The sequence below is a fragment of the Cyanistes caeruleus genome, chromosome 5 (genome assembly GCF_971803275.1).
Source record: "Cyanistes caeruleus chromosome 5, bCyaCae1.hap1.1, whole genome shotgun sequence".
Taxonomy (NCBI): domain Eukaryota; kingdom Metazoa; phylum Chordata; class Aves; order Passeriformes; family Paridae; genus Cyanistes; species Cyanistes caeruleus.
This window is the reverse complement of record NC_141705.1, coordinates 45,022,728-45,038,414: the sequence shown is the minus strand read 5'-3', so window position 1 is coordinate 45,038,414 and position 15,687 is coordinate 45,022,728. Positions and strand designations below refer to the sequence as shown.

General features: G+C 41.3%; 1 protein-coding gene across 4 annotated transcripts in view; it reads left to right on the top strand.

The window, feature by feature from the left end:
• The window catches only part of LOC111927798 (transmembrane protease serine 11E), a 43,184-nt gene that overhangs the window by 881 nt on the left and 26,616 nt on the right, over window positions 1-15,687 (top strand). The window contains exon 1 of one of the 4 annotated variants that reach the window (XM_086891640.1): window positions 1,497-2,393. The exons of the other annotated variants lie outside the window; for them this stretch is intronic. The gene's annotated coding sequence lies outside the window, so the exon portion shown is untranslated. Of the gene's footprint in view, window positions 1-1,496; window positions 2,394-15,687 lie in introns of those variants that run through there. 4 annotated transcript variants of the gene reach the window in all.

The window sequence follows — 15,687 nt, the reverse complement described above, 5'->3', positions numbered from 1 at the left end:
CCTCTTGGGCAGCTTGTGAAGAAGCTTGGGCACTAAGTTGCATTTGCTGGTTTATCAGTATGTACAATACAACCAGGGGTTGAATGGTTCAGGAAAGTATGGGTTTAGGAAAGGCAGGTCCTTCTTGACTAACCTGATCTCCTTTTGTGACCAGGTGGTCTGCCCATTGGATGAGGGAAAGGATGTGGATGTGTCTATATGGTCTTCAGTAAAGCCTTTGGTACTGTCTCCCACAGCATTCTCTTGGAGAAGCTGACAGCCCATGGATCACCCAAAAGAACAGGAGTCTTAGGGCTCAGGGGAGACCTTGTTGCCCTCTACAGCTCCATGAAAGAAGGTTGTTGTGTGGTGGGGGTTGGCCCCTTCTTCAGGCAAGAATCAGCAGGATGAGAGGAAATGGCCTCATGCTGTGCCAGGGGAGGTTCAGGCTGGATGTTGGAAAGATTTTTTCACAGGAAGGTTAGTTAAGCATTGGAATGGGCTGCCCAGGGAGGTGGTACAGTCACCATCCCTGGAGGCATTCAAAAAACAACTGGACCTAGCACTTACTGCTACAGTGTAGCTGACATGGTAGTCATTGGTCAAAGGTTGGACTTGATGGTCTTGGAGGTCTTTTCCAACTCTAATGATTTTATGATTAGGGCTGTGTGTATTTTGCAATTATAAAGTAAGGATCATTTTGTCCACTATGGTAATTTATATGTTTATGTCTTATTAGTTAATATGCTACTGTAATAAAAGCTCTACCTGCTTTTTTTTTTTTTCTTCGTTAACTGGAGTAGAGGCATAGCAAGGTGAGTAATGCTCTAGACTATAGGATAATTTTTGTTTTAAGGCTGCAGGTATTCACTAGGGTAGCTTGATAGGTGTAGCTAGTCAACTAATTGCCTTGAATTCCCTCCTCCAAAACAAGCCAGTTCCAGGAATCTTCATTTCTGATATTCAGTGTATTTGCCTGTGCTCCCAGGGTGGACAGGCAGGTAAAAATGCCTGATCAACACGGCAGCTGCTGGCTAGCTTAAGGAAGCACTTCTTTCCAGTGATGGGGGCTGGAGTGCAAAAGGTGCTTTGTAGCACTGCTCAATGCTGTCTGCCTCATTTCAAAGATGTGCAAGCAAGGTCTGAACAGAAGATGAAAGCATGCCCTGAAGAATTGAAGTATTCTTCAGAGAGAGATGATGAAAGATGGAACTGTGTGATGAGGTGAAAATTACGAGGTGATTGTGAATTTTTACAGAGCGAAATAAAGATATCTATTCTTCAGTTTTGTATTGGCTTCTTGACTTGATTACTCCCGTATGTTACAACTTGAACTCATTCCACATTTATGCCATTTATCTGTTCTCTGGAGTGTCAAATAGGCAGGACTTGACGCTAATAATTTTACTGGCACTTCTGATCCTGTAGCCAAACACTCAAGCAATTCTTGTGGGTCTGTTCTTATCATATCAGTCATCACTCGGGTAAGGTGCTTGTAGAATGACCTTTCAGTATCTGGTATGCACACAACAAGTTTATTTAACATGTGTTATTTTTAAGCAATACCTGCATTTTCTAATTTTACTAGAAATTACGGTGTGGTATTTACTTCCTGTTTTGTTACCTGTGGAAAAAAGGTCTGTCTGTAATGCACTAGATGGCACTGTCAGCACGAGTGAAATGCAAGGGCACTTCTGCGGGGCTGCTGCTGGTGCCAGCTTTTGTACTTCCCTTTAAATCTGCAGGTGCACCAGGGCAGCTTTGGAGAATACTGTACTTTTAAACCCATCATGGACCTTTTGGTGGGTTTCAAGCCTTTCACATGGGACAAAGTTCAGATATTGGTAGCATGAGTCCAGCACCTTTACTGTAGTATGCTAGTGGTGGTGGGTATATGCAAGTGAGCATAGCTGCTAATGCTTTTTTCAAGGATGTAATGGCTCTGTATAGACTAAACCACCTCCAGAGGTCCCTTTCAGCCTTAACCATTTGTATGTTTTTTTTTATTGATGGGCTCTTGTTCAAGAATTACAGGGTAAGAGAGACTCCTTTGTGCAGCAAGCAGCTGGTAGCTGGGGCTTCCTGCATAGGTTACAATATAGCAAATCACTGTGGAAGGGAGGGGAAAAATGGTGCTAAACTTGGTAGTGAGCTCCCTTTTAGCTCTTGCTGTGTCAGAGATTTGATAGATACAGTCATTTAAAAGGACAGCTGATTGCTTTGCCATAACGTGTTCCCTCGGTGTCTGAGGAATGCCTTTCAAAACCATATCACTACAGCTGCTTGGAAATTCTCCCTTTGAAATGGTCTTTATAACATCTTAATATTAGCCCATTTGTCTTTCTTTTTTGTGCTAGTAACTGCTGATGGACATTCTCAGAAGACTGTATACTAGGATGGGCCACTGCTGAGAAGTGAGTAGGGTAACAGAATATCTGTGTTCCACATAAGAGACAAACTTGGGCTTGCTTTTATGTGCTTTTATTAGGCCTTCTGCTGTCTGTCAAGAGGCTGAGTGGGAATGATTGCTGATTGCCTGAGGTAGTTTTGGAAATTATTTTTTCTAGGCTTCTTGCAGTGTGCATAATTAAGAACTGTGGAGAGCCAAGGTGAGGTGGGACTATCACTTTTGTATAGTAGATCAGTGTGTCTAAGATTAAAATGCACATGTTCACTGGTTTGGAATTTGTGTTCCAGATCAGAGGATAAGCCTTGTAACTGCTCCTGCTCTTATCAAAAGGCAGACTTTTGTGATGCAGGTTAGCGGGGAGCCATCCATGTAGCTGCATCCTGGTATTTAAGTCTCCACTGATATACCCATACATTTGGCTGGTGTAACCAATGTGTGTGATTCCCATAAAGCCTGATACCTTCCAGAATGTATGAGCACTAATGCTTATGAAAATGATGCTTGTCATCTACCTATAACACCAAAACACTGAGGTGCAGGTTATAATAAAAACTTCCTCTGCTTTGCTCTTATTAATTTATGCCTAAAAGCCTTTCAAAAGCCACCCTGTGATGCCTACAAGTCTTTTGGCTATGTCAGCTCATGGAAGATATTTACCATTAGAAGAAAGTTGTGATTTTCTAAGAAAGCTTCAGAGAGTGCTGGCAAACACTTGTTGGCATAGATATTCATGACATATTATCTGGTTTCATTCCTGATTTGCACTTGAAGTAAGCTGCAGGAGGTGCTGGTGGAGAAGCATAACTTCTGTGTGCTTCTTGTTCCTGTGCCTTGGTGCACTGGCAGCTTCCTGTTTACAATGGAACTGCTGAATGCTGGACTGAGTGTGTGTCAAGGTCACGTACTTCAGGCTAGGGAGTTTATTGGATCACGGAGTAACTGCTGTGTAAACAGGAAACTCCCAATACAGATTACTCAAAAAATTATTTTTAATTAGTAAGTTAATAAGTTGGAGGGGGGTGCAGGGAAAGGGAAACTTAAGTTCTTGGAAGCCAACAGGATTTTTCCCTGTGTCTCAGAAGATGTGGGTTTTACTGTTTTTCCCATAGTTTTTCCTGTTTGTATTTGTTGCCTGTTTTTTCCCAGTCAGGCTTCTTCCTCCTCCCCCTCTCCCATCAGCTGATGTGATTCTCATGCTGGTAGTGTTAAGGGTGATATCTATTTGTTTTCACTGCCTTTCGAGGAGGGTGAGCATTTTATGAATAGATAAATAAAACCTGAGAAATGCTTTTGGAAGTGCATGTTGTGAGGCAAACTGACCCTGAAGAGTTGAATAGTCACTTCAGTGACAAGCAGGTTAGGAGAAAGCTGAGTTTGTTGAATGGTCCCATTGATTTTGGTTTTGTGGGGAGACTGGAAGAATCTGTGTTTCATAATCATCGCTGCAATTTTCCCTTCTTTGAGCACTTCTCCTTTAGAGACCAGACTATTTCTCTGTCCTTTGCCTTTTCAATTCCTGTGAAGTTAAATTATTCAGCTGAGGTGGCCTGTGTTTCTGCTGCAGGATGTGATGACCTTCTCTTCTATCATGCCTGCTCCTTGCTTTCAGTTGTGCCACTTCCAGTTCTCATAGTCATCACTGACCTGATTTAAATTGCTTATCTGAAATAAAGGTTTCATTTTTCTTTCATGGGTAACTTTCCAGAACACAAGTTGAAATAGCTTTTCAAGAGGCAGGGTGAGCACAGAGAAAAGGCAGCTGTCCCCTTTTGGCAGCTTTGGGTAGTGTTTAGATGGGCTTAGTCCAGCTGCAACCCTGTTTAGCTTTGTGGGTTTTCTAGGTCAGTCCCCCACTGAATCAGAAGGTGGCAGCATGTTGTGTTTGGTGCACATTTTGATTCTAGATCAATATGAATTATTTTATTTTCTTTACTGCAGTAAAGGGATCTACAGTGGATATGTCTGGAGGAAAGGAAATGTGGGATCCCCTTGAGATCACTGTCACAAAAGTGCTACTTGGCATAGCTAGACCTTACGTGGAGGTGGCAGGATTTGTTCGGGTGATATTTCAAGTGGTAATTTTTTTGCTCCTTGTGTGGTGTCTGCTTCCCTGGGAAATGAGAAGTTGCAAGGTTGCAATTCAGGTCATCCCTGAGATGTGTTTCTCAGACCTGTTTTTGACATTTGCATTTGCTGAGTTCAGCTGGGCCTTTGCAGGACTGGGACAGCTGTCTGAGCTTTACAGTAGCCACAAGATCCTAACCAAACACCTGAAGTTAAGCGTGGCCTTATGGTCCTTACTAAATCCTTTTGCAGTTATAGGCAGTGGGCCCTGTACTTGGAGCTCAGCTTACATGCTCTCCTGCACTGAAGGGGTGGGGTGTATATTTGGTAATCTCTACTCACTCCCCTCTGCTGTGATTTATAGTTGCGGAAAGTACAGCTCTCTTCCTAGCTGTCACCTCACTGGAAGTGTATGAACAATGACTGTGTGGTACAAACTGTCTAGCCCAATTAGACAGGGGTTTAAAGAACAAGCTTGACAAGACTAGGTGTCTACACGGTACTGTAGCAGACCCTATCATTAGCTAGATAGCCCTACCTTAACTTATCCTGAAATAGATGAATAGCACCCTGATGCAAAGCAAGGAATTCTTTGGATAACAAAAATAGTGTCCAGGGCTCTGCACACACTACTCACACCCATGGGCAGCAGCATAATTTAAAGCTATACAAAATGGACAGACAGCTTTCAATAATATCATGGAGAGAACACATGTCAGGTTTTCCTCTTGTGACAGTGTATTTTTCTCTATTCTGTCCTGAGGAAGAAATGTGGAGGGTTTTAGTTTCTGATACTACAGACTTTTAAGAAAGAATTGAAGAGAGGCAGTGCCATGTGGTGTTTAGGTACCAGACTGTAATGGTCACCTTTTTGACCTCTCACTGTCGTAGCCAAGCACAGCAAGGCTTCAGTGTGCTGACAGTTCTGAACATCTTCTGCTGTGTTTCTCTCTGCAGAGAGCTGTTCAGGGCTGAAGGTCTGTTCAAAGACTGAATGTAATTATTTGGATAATGTTTCTGGGAATTCATCTTTAGAGAAAGAAGGAAACTTGTATTTGGTGAGTTTGTAGGGGCTTTTCTGTTTATTTGTAGTTATTTGGGAATCCTAAAGAAATGAAAACCCAGTTACCTGTATGTCTTTAGCAGAGTTTCTGGTGTCTAACAAGATGTGACCATAAATGGTGCTCTCAATAGGGGTAGTAGCCTCTTTTTCTACTCTGCTCCCCACCCCTTCCTCCAGCTCTTAAAATGTCAAAGCCCATGGAGATTGTCAGGAGACACTGCCTGCATTAATGTCTGAGACATCAGGTTCAGAGCAGCAGCTGCTCAGAGGTTTAGGCTATTAGAAGCAATATCCAAGGGGAATCGAAGGGCAGGAAGCAGCTAAGAAAAAAATGCAATTCATCTCATAATTATAGAAATGCTTCTTTGGCATGCATGTCTGGTTTGGGGTAGAGGTTATGTATCTGTCTATCTCTTGACCCCAAAACCATGAAACTACATTAAGGGGACCAAATGTTATGTTTGTTCATTAAAAAAAAAGGACAGTGTGTAAATAGACATTAGCAATTGCATGAGGAGTTACTGTCTTGTTCTGTACACGTAACCATGTGGATGGTAAAGTTGAGACATACATTTTACATGTTTTACTGTGGCAGGAAACGAATTTGCTCCCAATATTGTTCCCTCTTGCATCTGCAATCTTTATGGTCAGACTCTTGGTTGTGACTAAATGTCTTGGTTCAAATTGCAAAAGCTGTGCTGCTTTGCAAAGTGGCTTTACTGTGTTTGATTGCAGATGGCTGCAGCGTGCATCACTGTCAGGAGATAAGCTGGTAATAGCCATTTGTGTTTGTGATGGCTTTTGCTTCTGTGATGGCCATAGTTTTTCTTATTATTTGTACTCATGAAACAGGTTGCCCTGTTCTTAACCTCTCATTCCAGCACCAAAGGAGATGTTAAGGCTGTGACTGTGTGTTGTCATTACAGTGCAGGTTTTGGCTTGTCTCTTGCTTTTGTACTCTCATTGTCTTTCAGCTGAATCACTGCTGTTATCTGGTATCACACCCTATTTTTAAGCCATAATACTTTTCTGTTTCTGGGGCTGCTGGAATACTCATGCTTCATAGGATTGGAGTTTAGGCTTGCTCATTCTGTGTCCTGTTTCAATTATCTTAAGTTTCGGATTTTTTTTCCATGTGAGTTTGATTGTTTATCAAATTGTTTGATTGTTCATCAGTGTTACCCTCATTGGATACTTAGAATCATGAGTCAGATAGAAAAACTGTGGGGTTTCATAGATCAACAGTAGAGCTATAATAGAAGCGAGGGCTCAAAGGACATTGCTGGGTCTTCTGGTTCCTCTTCCAACTCACAAATGATCAACTATAGTTTAAGTGCTCTTGGCTGTTTGTTTATTTACAGAAGCTTTAGAATATCTGTAACTGAAGCTTAGAAGAACGGGTTGGACAATTATTAAGAGCTCAGATAACATAAGAGTGGGTATCCTACTGCCTTTAAGCTTTAGAGGTAGAATTCATACTTTGGTGCTTTGCCTCACTGTAAATGTTAAAGAAATGAAAGTAAATTACCAGGAAGTGTCTTGTCTGCAGTAGACAAGTGGTAAATGGTGAAATGTTGGAAGGAAATGATTAGACTCTGAATCAGTGATCAAAATCAGTATTGACAAGATTGCGTGTGTTTAAAGCCTTGATCTCACTTGTAGGTTTCCATGTAGCACTGAAAAAATTAAAGCTCAAAGAATTGTACATCTTTCTCAAGAAATTGCCCATGAATTGGATTCAAGAAATGTTTTGTATTTGAGATGGCACTTTTCAGGCTGGACATGTGTTCCTCCAAAATTTTGCATTATGTCCTAAAGGGCTTCTGCACATCTGGAGCCTTTAAGTCTCCTCCAGTTACACATATGCCTCCCATACCTTCCCACAAGAAGTTCCCCAGGATTTAAAATTAGGATACAATGTGACTCCTCTCCTTGTATGGTGTGTGTTGTGGTACAGTGCTTTGGCTGGATGATGTATGTGGGCTAACCCTTAATGACCCTGCTGCTGGAAGCTGAGGTGCCACTTGCATGGCAAGGCCTCTTGTGGGGCTTGGTAAGTCTTGATGAAGCACGGTGATTGTCAGGGAGACAGCACATGTGCCAGAGGTAGCAGGAGGGGCCTTAGGGAACTCCTGTGTCTCAGAGTTTTCTCTGAGGTTTGCCTCAGAGAGAAATTATTGTGGGAGCAGGTAATGAAATGCAATACATTTGAGATGATGGCAGCAGTTGTTCAGTCCAGAAAAGCTTATGAACTTACCTTGACCTTTCAGATGTTTTCTGGGAGTATCTACTCACCAAATGTCTCCATACAGCTCTGTGTTGATACATATAGAACATGGTTTATCCTTTTCTTCTCAACCTTGGTTTTCTATCTGTTGGTATTGGACTAATCTGCTTCTGCAGCTCATCGCAGCTATACTCTGAACTTTCATTTGTTCTGTCTCCTTTCTGCTCCTTTTCTGCCACCTGGCTTTCTCTGCAAGGCACCAACAAGTTCTCCTGCAAAGCAAGGCAACTGAGTACAGTTTACCTTCTCTGACCCAGGTGTAGAAATTCTTCCATGCTGAGATGTTTTTTCAGACACAGCTTGCTCGGCAATTATTCAGATGAGTCATAATACATGGTTCTAATTTAATCTGTGGGGTGGTTTTGAATTTGTCAGCACCGTTGGCTCACTCATTTGCTTTTTTCTGCCATAGGATTTAATGTTTCATTTTGAGCTTATTTTGTAGGGTTTTGTACTTTATATATTTTTGTATCTTTTTTTTCACCCCCCAGAAGTACTTAGCATTTTTCTGGAAAGTGTTAATGCCTGAGAATTTCTGTTCCACATCTCCTAAGGTGAAAGCAGATGCAGAAATATGGTAGTGTCACTGCTCTGACTTTATCTGCCTTATCTTTGTCCTGGTAGTTTAGAACCTGTTCAACCAGCTGGCTTCTGATGTATTGAAAAACCTACTTTTTTGTTTGTTTGTTTGTTTTATTTTCTGCTCCTGAAACCCCTAGCTATTACAATAAATTTTCAATTCACCTGTATTTTTTTTTCCCAGAACCCCAAATTGTCCAAATTTTTCTTTAATCTGACCTGCATGACTTCTCGTTCCTTGGTTTGTAAGGAGTAACTCTGTCTTTTGGGATTCTGAAGGGACCTGACCCTGGTTAGCAATTAATAATCAGCTGATGGCTCAGGTCCATACAGCAAGAGGGAGCGAATCAGAAGAGTAAATGCAAGAAAAACTCTTGGGTCAAGATAAAGACAGTTCAAATGAAGGACTGTGTGTATGTGTGTGGACATCAAGTGACACAAAGGTACTAACTCACCACCTTCCACAAGAAGTGGGATGCCCAGGCAGCCTCTGAGGAACAATTCATTTGGAAAATATGACCCCCAGAGTCTTTTGCCAAACATGATGTTATGTGATGAGGTATCCCTTTAATCAGTTTGGATCAGCTGTCCTGACCTCTCACAATCTTCTGCCTACCATTTAGCCTTGCTGTCAGGGAGTGGGAAAGTAGGGTGGGAAACAGAAGGTCTTGTTGCTGTGCAAGCACTGTTCACCAATAGTTGAAATATTGGTGTGTTATCAATACTATTTTGATCACAAATCCAAAACACAGTACCATATGGGCTACTGTGAACAAACTTAATCCCAGACACACCAAGTATACTCTCCTGTGGTAGTAGTCTCTGCAATCAGTTGGACAGTTTTAATTGCCTCCTGTTTTATTTTATAACCTACTAACTGCTGCTTTGAAGTTCTTTTTAAATTTGTATCATGTAGGAACATGTTAGTAATTCTTCCAAGTATTGAAGTAGAAATCATAATTATGTGTGTATGATAGGTTAATTATCTTAATTATGGCTTTCTTGGGTATTATAGTTGCTTCAAATGTGGATATATTAGATAAGAACTTGATAATCCAAAGAACAGCCAAAAAATTACTTTGCTTTGAGAACAAAAATAACTTTGCTCTGGGAACAAAAATGTTTGGTGGTTTGAGGTTTTTTCCCCCTTCAAGGTCATTCTGACAATGCTAGATTACTTCAGTTTTAAAGGTTCTATATTTTTTAAAATATTAAACTTAAACTGAAAGCTGTTCTATAGGGTAAAATAATTTTAAAAAATACAATTTCTGAGTTACTTCAAATTAATCAATTCCATTTATTCTGCTTGTCATGGCTATAATTTTGAGATGCGGACACAGGATATTTTGTTCAACCTCTGTGGGAAATGGAAGAATAGAAACTTGCACAGATGCTGAAGGGTTTTCAATTGTAATAGTGTGATTTATAAAATAAGTTAGGAATTTAGAAGTTATGATAAAGGTGTATGTGTGTATGTGACCTAACAACCTATTGACTGAAAAACAGTTGCAGTACAGCAAAACTTAGCAAAAGTGATAGGCTATAAAGTCAAAACAAACCCCTTGTCAACTGTCTATTAGACCAAAAGGTTATATATTGCTGTGTGAAGAAGAAACTCGTGACTACCTTTGAGCTATGGCTGACTTGTTGTTCCTTCAAACCTCATGCCTTCAGACTGAGATCTTATCTGATATATTTAAGCAATAAATCAATTATTAAATAATTGCATAATAATAATAAAGCAAAAATTAATAGCACTGGTGGTCCCATCCTTCGTTATTCACCTCTGCAAACCCCAATTAACATCTTCTCATCTTAGGTCTGACAAGGTGGCTGTGACACTGTGGAAGCCAGGGACCTTCAGATTTTGTTCCTTGTCATTGTTGTCTTCTCATCGTGGAAGGCTCTATGACAACTGTCCTTCTTAGAGAAAATACTTTCCTAGATTTTGTGGACCCCTTGGTTCTTAGCTGCCCTTTTCCTGTGGGGGAGTGTGGGGGCCCCAATTAAGTGGCACAGCCACCTTACAGTGCTTATGTGCTTGCTTGTGAAAGGGACAGGTTTCAGTTCCTATGTTACGAAGCAGATCACATCACATATGGGTGGTTTAATTTGGTCAGTCAATTAAAAACTCCTGAATGGATGAAGTTAGATTGTGTATAGAAATATGGGCAATATCAAGGCAACCCAAACAACATGAAGTCTGGCTTTCTCAAAAGAAAGAAGGGGACACTGCAAGGTCATGAAACCTAATGCCTGGGATGTCATCTCTGCTTGATTGGTAAGTGGCAAAAGGGATGTCAGAGCCCTGGGAGCCTGCACCTGATGGGGGGATGCTATGGAGTTGGGGAGAAGGTGACCATGCCTCTTGTGACAGAAAGACCAATTTACTTGTGGGAGGGATTGTGTAGTGTTTACTGCAATCCAGAAACCCACCAGAGTCACCAGAATCAAACCTGCAAAAGAGGACGTGTCTCTTAGGAGACATCTGCCTAGGCATGTTTCGGATTTATTTTTTTTTTTTAATTTTGCATAGGCACTTTGCTTTTCCTGCTTAAAAAGTTAATTTTAGCTTGTAGTAAAATTTTCGTTTTTAAGTTGAAAAGTTTTTAACATTTCTGCAGAGCTTGCCACTCCAGAGATGTCTTGACTGATGCAGCTAGGGAGGTCAACTTAGTGAGGGAGAGCTACTACAGATGGCTGTGTGCAGGGAGGCGGCTTGGCAGCCCCAGCTGGCCTGGGCCGCACAGACACTGCCTTTTTGACTACCTGCTGGCAAAGAATGGTGTGTTGTGATGGCTTTCCCATCTGCTATTGCAAGGGAGAGTAGGAAGTGGCTTTCTTCCAAATGAGAAACTAGACACTATTAGCAGATTAACATTCTAGGGGCTTTTTGCTGTTTTTCAGGATCAGAGGCTTTAGCCATTAAGCAATAGCTCCATGCCTGTCCTAGCTCCTATTGTCTGCCTGCCTAGATTGCCAGCACTGCTCACAGAGCCAAAGTCAGCTTTTTTTGCCACTTTCTCAAGATACCTGCTGTTGCAGCAAGGCCAAGCAACTTGGGTTTGTATGGATCTTTGTCTGACTGGCTTTTGGTTAGTATTGGCTGTGTCATTGACCACCTCACCCCTAAGAGTTTCCTTGTTATCTAGGAGCCCTGAGTTCAAACACCTTTCATAAGTACAGGTGTAAATATTATCTCCCTTTCATACGGTGGCATTGAACTATTGAGATTAAGTACAGAGGAAATGCGGTGGTAGAAGACCTTTTTCTCCATAAGAAACTGGACTTTGGTATTTTTTTCTGGGTCTGATACCAGTCTGGTGCAGATCCAAAATCAGATCTGCTATATCATTTGTAGTTCAAAAGAGAAATGAAAATACTAGAAGTGAATATAGTCTGATGGTCAGGTTATCTGCTGTGGAAGATGTGCTTATCGCATGTTCTTTCTCTTTTATTCCACGGCTTTGCAATGTAGTCCTCTGACTGCAAGCTGAGCCAGAACAATTGTACCTCACAGTGATCCCGGTTTAATTAATGCAGTAGGTTATGTCTTAGAGACCAGTGCAAGTTGTGCAGAAGGTTATGTCCTTGGGAAATCCTTGTTTTTATGACCTATTTGTTGATTGCTTTGATATATGCTAAGTGAGGACTTCTGCAGTTTTGCCACAGCTGGAGACAAATTCCCTGCAGTTATATACAAATAACAGTGATGTCAGCCTAGAAATGCCCTGTTATTTGAAGCTGGATAGTCAACTGCTTTATCCTTTCCATAAATATTACACAGCTGTTTGTCACATTCATATCTTGCAGCAAGGTAGTAATTGGATAATGTGTGAAAACCCACTGTAAATTCATTGCTTTTAAATTCACTAGACGCCTGTAGCATTTGCATTGTTTGATAATTTTACAAGTGCTGGAACTTAAACCTGGTCCTGCAGGTAGTTAAGTCATGTCTCCTCTCTAGTGTGATATCTATGCCTGTGTGTCATGCTGTCTTAAAGAGTGAAAATTAGAGACAGGTGCTTCCTTTTTTTTTTTTGTCTGAGAAAGGCTGAGGCTTGTTCTGGCTATAGGTGCTTAGAAATGTTGGCAGAGATATCAGAAAATACAGTGACTAAAACTATAATACTCCTTGGTCCCCTGCTGTTTTGGAGGCATGTTTGATTGCTTCCCACCTTGCAAGGCAAACTGCTGAGCTTTTCAGGCCTTGGGTTTGTCAGTTCACTCCCTCTTGATGCTTAGCTAAGAAAGTGACAGAAATTTTTATGCCTGTCCAACTTCTGTTTTTGTGTTTATTGTCATGTGCTGACAATACAAACAAATCTCTGTTTGATTTGCTAGCTACTTTTTGTGTGAGGATGTAGCATCTTGAGAACCAGCTCAAGTTTTAATGTTGTAACTGCTGTCACACATCCTCAGGATGGGGAGGTTCTCTTTTTCCCTTCCACTCCGTAGGAGTTATTTTTGAATGTTTGGTTAAAAGTACCCTACTTTAGCAAATGCTAATAAAAGAATGAATAAATTCAGTTCTGCTGAACACAGAGGATAAACTACTTCTAAAGAAGGATTCCAGAGTACAGACCTCTGGTTGTGAAGAGTACAGACTGGCCTGTACACCAATACAGGCTGGTGTGAAGAATTTCCATAACTTTTTGTTTTGAAAGCATCTTCTGTTGGTACTCCTTTAACAGTTGATCCTAAGGACTTTCTACCTAACATGTTGAAAGGGGATTTATCAGCCAGTTTGACCAAACTGTTCATTGAATCTTTCTGTGATTCTTTATGCTGGCATTTTAGAAACAGAGTTTGCTATTTTGCCATCTGCCTTTGGAGATATCACCAGCTTTTTGAAGGGCATTTTAATAGATTCCCTTCCTCTACTCTTTGTCTCTCCCCCGCTCCTTGTTTCTAAAGCCTTTTTTGTCACAAGAGGATAAACTTGGCCCAGGCTTCCAGTATGGTGACTTGAAACAGCCTTCATATTTCTAACAGGTGTTTAATCCATTTAGTTGTCAGGACCTGATGGGAATCACTAAGAATAGGTCCAACACGCCCACACTGCTGTCATTCGGAGGACCGGATGCGTGGCAGACATCGTGCAGGTAGCCTTAAATTGGATGAACTGCATTCTGGAAGAAGTCTGACCAGCTAAACTCAGTATGGCAGTGATGTTTAGACAGACAGTGATACTGGGGCATGTTAGTGGAGCACCAATTAGATGTGTCTAAAAACCAACAGCTTAAAAAACCTTAGTTTATTGACAGGATGTATCTGAATATGAACTGCTTATCTATCTGCAGTATAAAACTATACACACCAGACAGATCATCTCCCTGTTCCAGGTGTTCAGCACTAGTACACAGGAATCCTGGGAAGAGACTGGCGGCCAGAGCCACTTCCAGTCAGAGACCAATTCAGCTGTTGGGTCTATATGATCTAACAATAAGCGCTGGTGTTTTCCCAGCTGGAGCCAAGTGGCTACTTGTTCATGGTGGATTTTCAGCGTTTGGCTTCTCTTTCTTGAAAGAGAATGAAGAACTGAGGAAAAATAACCACCCTTTTTTATTAAATATATATAGGTATAAAATATATCCTGACTTAGTAACATGCCATTGCAAGCAGCAGACTGGTTTTCCTTTCCACATAAGAGGTGGTTAAAGTTTTAGGTGGTCAGAATCTAGGTCCTAATGAAGCATCCTTCATATTTCATACACCATTTCACTTTCAGCAGACTTTTTCTTAATTCCTGCCTTAGATGTTTGTTCAGGCAGTAGGAGCTAGTCCTCTCCATCCCAGAAGTGCAACTGAATGTAGCTCATAATCAAGCTGTCATTTTAAAACCTTCAGTCTACAGAGGAAAATAGTGCAGTTGTCATCAGAAGTGGAGGTAGGGAGAAGGTCAAGGAAGACTTGTTTTCAAGATGGAAAGATGGAGACCTTCATCTGAAATACAGAGCAGTGCAGCATATGCTATTACAGTAATGAATAGTGGTTAGAACACAGCAAGCTGCTTTACTTAACAGTTAGGAGTATCTAATGAAGACCTAGTAGCTTAAATGATACAAATGAGTCTTCGCTCCTCACACAATTAAGTTTTCCACGTTATTGGCAAACATTACACTTGGAGCAGAATAACACGAGCTTAGATTTCTTCAAACTGATTATATTTAGATTTTTGTCTGGCCTGGGTAGAGTGTGTGGGAGAATTTTGCTTGTTAGGTTTTTATCTTGCATCTTGTGGCTAGTGACAGACTGCTTCTTGCTGTTACAGCAGAGCTCCACCTCATTCCGACATCAATTAGGAGAGGTTACATACAAATTGAGTAAACTAGTCCTGGGGCTATTTGTGAGGATGACCACAATGATACAGGACGTGAAGGGGAGGCAGAGGGGGGAAAAGTATTCATGACTAACAGGTTTCTTATGTTATCTTCTAATATTTTTTCTGGTGTATTTTCTGTCAGGATGGGGAAGGAGATAATAGTTAACTACAAATAATGCTGTGGAGGTGCCGCACCCCAGTGCTCCAGGAAGGATGGATAGGGACGCCAGAAAAAGGGGTCACCTTTGGATTGCTTTTGTTCAGCTTGGTACAACTCAGCTGAGTCATGTTGACTGCATGGCTGTTTCTATCCCATCACAGCACAAAGCAACATTATATTAGCTTAACATATTGTTGTAAATCAGATGGAAGTAAGTTTGGGTCACCCTGCAGTTGGCAGCTGACTTGTGAATGCAGTTCAGCAGATAATTATTGGTCGCTAGTTAACGTGCAGTGACTTGGCTGATAGCAGGCATCTCTCCTCAGCTTCAGCTCCTTGCAGGACCACCTCACAAAACTTGTGCCTTGTGATCCTAACTGCCAGCACAGTGGGCTAAATATGTGGCTTTGGAAGGCAAGCTTGTGTCTTCAAACAGGACTCTCAAAGACGTGCAGCTTGCTCTTTCTTTCAAAGATCCTTGCAGCTGCTGGCTGGATAAACTTAGTTGCCTACCAGGTACAAGCTTTTGCTTTTGGTGCAAAATTAAGTCTGAATGACTTTAACAATGTCTCCCACAGGTTATTCGCAGTGTAAGAATCCTGGATTATTTACAGTATGAACAGCACTTTCTGACCTGGTCATATCTGGAAATTGGCTTTGCTCCATCAGTGCTGAATGTGCAGGGAGAACACTTCAAGTGCATTATACTTTCAGTGTAATGGGGATTTTTAGCCCTGGAAAGAACAGTGGTAAGAGCAGTGCCTCCCTAGGGTTTGATTCAGCTGTCATCATACTGGCTTCTAACCCTGAGACACCTTGG